Genomic DNA, 6,626 nt, shown 5'->3' on the forward strand with positions numbered 1-6,626 from the left:
GCCTGGGTAACAAGAGCAAAATTCTGTCTCAAAAAAAAAAAAAAAAAAAAAAAAAACCCAAATAAATATAAAGAAAGAAAGAAAGAATGTAGGCATAGTAGATATAAAAAGAGCCATTACCACTTGGGCTGAGATAGAGAATCCAAGAAAGAATTTCGGCCCCCTACTGCCAACCCAAGGTTGAGATCTAGACTTTTGTGGAGAGGGCACAGTCATGTCAAAGAAATTGTTATAGTGTTATGCTGATGAAATTGGCTGGAAATTCACTGTCTAGGATGCCAGGGATAGCTATTCCCTGACGGTTATCTTGCTGGAAGATGCACTAAATGGAGCAGCCACTTTGGAAGATAGTTTGGTAGTTTCTTACAACACATACCACATTCTTATCATGTGATACAGCAATCCTGCGTCTTGGTATCTACCCAAATAAGTAAAAAAATAAAATTAAAAAAAAAAAAAAAAAAACATGTCCACACAAAAACCTGCACGTAGATGTTTACAGCAGTTTTATTCATAATTGCCAATGATTTAAAGAAATCAAGATGTGCTTTAGTAGTTGAATGGATAAACAAACTGTGTTTTATATAGACAATGGAATAGTATTCAGTGCTAAAAAGAAATGAACAATGAAGTCCCGACATGACCTATAAGAGACTTAATTGTTTATTACTTAGTGAAAAAAGCCAATGGTAGATGATTACATGTTGCATCATTGTAACTAAATGGCATTCTAGACAAGACAAACTATAGAGACAGTACAAGAATAAATGGTTGCCAGGAGTTAGGAAGAAGGAAAGAACGAAGAGGTAGAGTGCAGAGAATTTTTAGAGTAGTGAAATGACTCTACGATACTACAGTGCTGAATACATGTCATTATACTTCTGTACTTCTGTTAAAACCCAGAGAAAGTGCAATACCAAAGGTGAATGCTAACCTAAGTCTTGGACTTTAGGTGGTAATAATTTGTCAGTGTAGGCACACTGATTGTAGCAAATGTATCACTGTGGTGCAGAACGTCCACTGTATGGAAGACTATGTATGTTTGTTTGGTAAGGGGGACAGAAATATGTGGAAACTTTGTGAACCCATTTAATTTTACTGTGAACCTGAAAATTCTGTAGAAAAACCTAAATGTTACTAATTTAAGAAATGCATTGACAATAGTTTACTTTTCAAACCTCAGAATCCCATACACAATATGTTCCGCCTTCTCAAAAACAGAGTTTTGTCAATAAAGTCTTGTGAGTTTTTGTTTTTTGGTTTCTTGGAAATTACTTCTTTGAAATGTGAAATTGTCCCTCACACAATTTCTGCTGTATAAAATTCAGGATTATCATGTCATTTAAAAAAATCATGACCAAGGCCAGGCACAATGGCTCACACCTGTAATCCCAGCACTTTGGGAGGCTGAAGGCAGATGGATCATTTAAGGCCAGAAGTTCAAGACCAGCCAGTCAACATGGGGAAACCTTGTCTCTACTAAAAATACAAAAATTAGGCAGGTGTGGTGGTGCATGCCTATAATCCCAGCTACTCAGGAGGCTGAGGCATAAGACTATCTTGAATCTCTTGGACTCAGATGGTGGTGGTTGCAGTGAGCCCACATCATGCCACTGCACTCCAGCCTGGGCCAAATAAAGAGACCCTGTCTCATTTTTTTTTTTATATAAGACTACGTATTTCATATGCAGAAGTCAGAACTTTAAATTTATTGTCTACTCCCATTTTTTTCTTAACTACACAGGTCAACTTCAGTTAGTTTTTTTTTTTTTTTTTTTTTCCCTCCTGAGGCTATTTTTCACCTATATGAGTTACAGTAAATGGACTCCAAGGTCCCTTCACACTAATCTAAACTATCCATAAAAACATTATTGAAGCCCTTTAAAGTTGTGTCAAAGAATAAGACCTCATGAAAAAGGTGCTGGTCCATGGCTTCTACATGTGTTAATCAGGATTTCAGGTCAAGCCAAACAGAAAGCTCAGTAGACCATCACAATCAATATACTTTAACAAGTTTTCTTGTTTGTTTGTTTTCTTAACAACATATTGATTTAGAATTCAATATAAAACTAATCAATTTATCAGAATCAAATTCCAATTTGTACTTTAAAAAACCATTGATTAGGAAATCAGAGTCACAGGGAAGTGTTGGATATGTCCATTAACTTGATTATAGTGATGGTATGAAAGACGTTTGTATATATCTAAACTCATCAAATTGCACACATTAAATATGTGTTTTATTGTATATTAATCATCACTCAATAAAACTATTAAAAAATAGAACCAGGCCAGGCATGGTGGCTCACAACCGTAATCCCATCACTTTGGGAGATCAAGGGGGGCAGATCACCTGAGGTAAAGAGTTCGAGACTAGCCTGGCCAACACAGTGAAACCTCATGTCTACTAAAAATACAAAAATTTAGCTGGATGTGGTGGTGGCATGTGCCTGTGATCCCAGATACTCGGGAGGGTGAGGCAGGAGAATTGCTTGAACCTGGGAGGCAGAGGTCGCAGTGAGCCAAGATCACACCACTGCACTTCAGCCTGGGCAACAGAGTGAGACTCTATCTCAAAATAAACAAACAAATAAATAAATAAAAATAGAACTTCAGAAATATAGCATTTTAAAAAAAAATCCTTGTTCTCACAAAGACATCAGGAAACACTGTAGTTTCTTCAACTATCAAGTTTATACCCTCATACATTCACAGTCACAGTGGGATTAGATTTGGTCCATAGATAAAGCAAATTTGTAACATAAAATTTTACATTAAAAACATAATTATGCTAGACAATAATGCTTTAATGTCATATTTTTATGTTTACAATAAGCATCAGAATCTCCTGAATAATTATTTGAAAGTAAACATATCTGAGACCTTCTCCCCAAAAACCCCAATTTAGTTTGTAGCTCCCCTGTTGATCATGAGCTATTCTACTAGTTGGGAAGAAGGTCTCTTCTAATACAAATTCCCTATGACCGAAAATGGATCTTTTATGTAAAATTTCTGATTGTTAGCTGCACTAAACATCTTTCTATTAATTATCTGAGGTTATTAGAACATTTCTGCTTTTTCTCTGTTCCCCTCAACTCAGAAAATTCTTGTCTTAACAAAGTCCTCGTCCTTGAAAATTCAAACCAGATATTAGGGGATCAAGGCGAGGTGATGAACTAGAAGCAGGTCATGTGTCCTACTCTCACAGAAAGGAAACAAAAGGGCTAGTGAACACTGACCCTGCAGGCCAATCGCATAAGAGAACACATCAGGATCCATCAAGGCAGCAGGGGAACTCAGAAGTCAGATAGGAGCCAAGATGGGCACAAGACTGTCTGGGCTCAGTGTGGAGCGAGGAGAACTTCTTCAACACAAAAAAGGATAAATGAGAGGCCCCAAGGAGATTCAGGCTCTCCACAGGAACCTGAGCAATGCTGGGAACAGAATTCCCTGGGCCCCCTCCACTGCACTTCTAGACCAAGGCAGAGGGCCACCTGGAGTTTTGCAGGGGAAACCTTCAAGTCCAAAGGACCTCTACAAACCTTTGGCCCTGGACTGGAGCAGGACCAGCGTCATATCCTCAATAGAGGCTGCAGTTGCAGTATCTGAGAGCAGTAAGATTGCTCCACCTCTTCTCGATGGACAGGGCTCACTGTCAGGTTCTGGCCTAGCAGTCCCACTTCACCCCAAATTCGATTAGCCACTCCACCTATCCCCACCACTGATAGCCAGTATGGCAATGCTTGCTAGAGCTTCTGGCCCAGTGGTACCACTTCTGTGTGAACTCAAATGGAAGACACAGCTTTCTGTTGTCCCTGAATTGCAGAGTGCATGACTCCACCTGCCCCTGTCACTAGTAGCCAGGTGGGCAACACCTGCTAGAACTCCTGGCTCAGCAGCTCCACTTCTGTCTGAGTTCGGCTAGAAGGAACAGCTTCCTGTTGTCCCAGGAACACCAAAATGGCAGAGCATGCATCAGCCTAGCCTGCCAGTGGTAGCCAGGTGGGCAGTGCTTCCTAGGGCTTCTAATTCAGTGGCTCTGCTTCCTGTAGTTCTGGAAAACACCACCCAGATGGTCGAGCACGTGACACTTTACCCAGCTTGGCACCACTTGCTAGAGCTTCTGGGCCAGCGGCCCCACATCTGTATAGGTTCAGCCAGTGGGTGCAGCTTCTTGCTGTCCCAGGTATCACCCTGACAGAAGCACAGGTGACCCCACTCATGCCTGCCTCTGAGATCCAGGTGGGCAATGCCTGCTAGAGCTTCTGTGACAGTGGTCCTGCTTCTGGGAGAACTTAGCCAATGATTCCCTTGGGGAGTTGATTATGGTATAGAGGGAGCATATTCATCCTTCTGTTGTCCCAGGAAGCACCTGGATAGAAGGGTAGGCACACCCATCCACCCCTGCCTTTTATAGCCAGGTGAGCCACAACTCCTGGAGCTAACAGTACAGTGGTCCTACTTCTGCCAGAATTTGCTGAGGAATGCAGCCTCTTGTTGGATTGGGAATACCCCGGGGCAAGGCATGTAACTCCAACCATCCCCAACTCCCATAGACAGATGGGCCACATCTATTAGAGCTTCCAATGCAGCAGTCCTGCTTCCACCTGAATTCTGTGGACAGGAGCAACACTGGCTTTCCCCAGGAAGCACATGAATGGCATATCAGGGTTGACCTAACAAAGATACAGCTTGTCTGCCAGCTGGAGCCTCTGCCTGAGGGAGCCACATAAACCACATGGACCAGAATAACCAACAAAAGAAATATGGGCATAGAGACCATAAACACAGAGGACTCCTCCATGACCCAGGAGTGGCTGAGAATCTAAACCAGTCAACCGAACTCCCTCTATACCATAATCAAACCCCCAAGGACATCAATGAAAAAAAGGGAAAAAAAATCAGTTGAAAAGACAGCAAATTCATCAGCCCACACAAATGACAAAGAAACAGCACAGGAACTCTGGCAACTCAAAAAGCCACAAGGACTTCTTTCTTCCAAACGACTGCACTAATTCCCCAGCAAGGGCTCTTAATGAGGTTCAAACTGCTGAGATAACAGAAATAGAAATCAGACTATAGATAGAAAATAAAATCATCAAGATTCAGGAGAATGTCGAAACCCAATCCAAGGAAACTAGGAATCACAATAAAATGGTACAAGAACTGATAGACAAAATAGCTGTTACTGATCCACAAACTGGTTGAACTGCTCTGATAGAGCTGAAACATACACTACAAGAATTGCATAATGCAACTGCAATTATTAACAGCAGAGTAGATCAACCTGAGGGAAGAACCTCAGAGCTTGAAGACTGGCTCTCTGAAATGACCTAGTCAGACAAAAATGAAGAAAAAAGAATTAAAAAGTATGAACCAAACCTCCACAAAATATGGGATTATGTAAAGACACCAAATCTATGACTCATTGGCATCCCTGAAAGAGACAAGTAGAAAGCAAGCAACTTAGAAAACGTATTTCATTATGTCATCCATGTAAACTTCCCCAACATCACTAAAGAGGCCAAAATTCAAATCCAGGAAATGCAGAGAACTGCTGCATGATATTACACAAGAAGACCATCCCCAAAACACATAATTATCAGATTATCCAAGGCCAATATGAGAGAAAAAATTGTTAAAGTCAGGTAGAGAGAAGGGGCAGGGCACCTACAAAGGGAACCTTATTAGGCTAACAGCAGATCTTCCTGCAGAAATCCTACAAGCTAGAAGAGACTAAGGGCCAATAATCAGCATTTTATTACACCACAGTGTAATAAAAATAGAAACCAATAATAAGAAAATCACTGAAAACCATAAAATTACATGGAAATTAAATAATATGTTCTTGAATGATATTTGGGTAAACAATGAAATTGAGGCAGACATCAAGTAATTCTTTGAAACTAGTGAGAACGAAGATAACATATCAGAATCTCTGGGACACAGCTAAGGCAATGCTAAGAGGGAATTTTATAGCGCTAAATGCTCACATCAAAAAGTCAGAACGATGTCAAATAATAGTCCCATATAACAACTAGAAGAATAGGAGAAGCAAGAGGAAACTAATCCCAAAGCTAGCAGAAGACATGAAGTAACCAAAATCATAGCTGAACTGAAGAAAATTGAGACATGAAAACCATTCAAAAGATCAATAAATTCAGGAATTTGTTCTCCAAAAAAAAAAAAAAAAAAAAAAACAGTAAGATAGATAAACCACTAGCTACATGCATGCAGATAAAAGGGAAGAAGATCCAAAAAACACAATTAAAAAGGACAAAGACGACTTTACCACTGACTTTACAGAAATATAATAAAAACAAAAATAAAAAAACAGAAACTACTATGAACATGTCTATGCACACAAATGAGAAAGCTTAGAAGAAATGAATAAATTCCTGGGCACACAATCTCCCAAGACTGAACATGGAAGAAATTCAATTCCTGAACAGACCCATAATGGGTTCTAAAATTGAATCAGTAATAAAAATCTGACCAACTTAAAAAACTCCCAGGACCAGATGGATTCACAGTTGAATCCTACCTGATGTAAAAGAAAAGCTGGTTCCACTCCTATTAAAACTATTCCAAAAACTTGAGGAGGAGGGACTCCTCCCAAACTCATT

Source organism: Aotus nancymaae, unplaced genomic scaffold (genome assembly GCF_030222135.1).
Source record: "Aotus nancymaae isolate 86718 unplaced genomic scaffold, 86718_ANA_hifiasm-v0.15.2.pri h1tg000022l_1, whole genome shotgun sequence".
NCBI lineage: Eukaryota > Metazoa > Chordata > Mammalia > Primates > Aotidae > Aotus > Aotus nancymaae.